Raw genomic sequence first — 343 nt, forward strand, 5'->3', positions numbered from 1 at the left:
AGAAAACAAGGATATCGTCAAGATAGACCACCACAAAACGGTTCAGGAAGTCCCTTAACACGTCATTGACCAGAGCCTGGAAAACTGCTGGCGCGTTGGTGAGTCCGAACGGCATGACAAGGTATTCAAAATGTCCCAGGGGGGTATTAAAGGCGGTCTTCCATTCGTCCCCCTCCCGAACGCGAAGGTAGGCATTTCTTAAATCCAGTTTTGTGAACACCACCGCGCCCTGAAGCGGCTCGACGGTGGAATTGATAAGAGGTAAGGGGTATTTGTTTTTTACAGTGATCTTATTCAACCCACGGTAGTCAATGCAGGGACTTGTCCTTTTTCCCCACGAAAA

Source organism: Etheostoma spectabile, unplaced genomic scaffold (assembly GCF_008692095.1).
Source record: "Etheostoma spectabile isolate EspeVRDwgs_2016 unplaced genomic scaffold, UIUC_Espe_1.0 scaffold465, whole genome shotgun sequence".
NCBI classification, from domain to species: domain Eukaryota; kingdom Metazoa; phylum Chordata; class Actinopteri; order Perciformes; family Percidae; genus Etheostoma; species Etheostoma spectabile.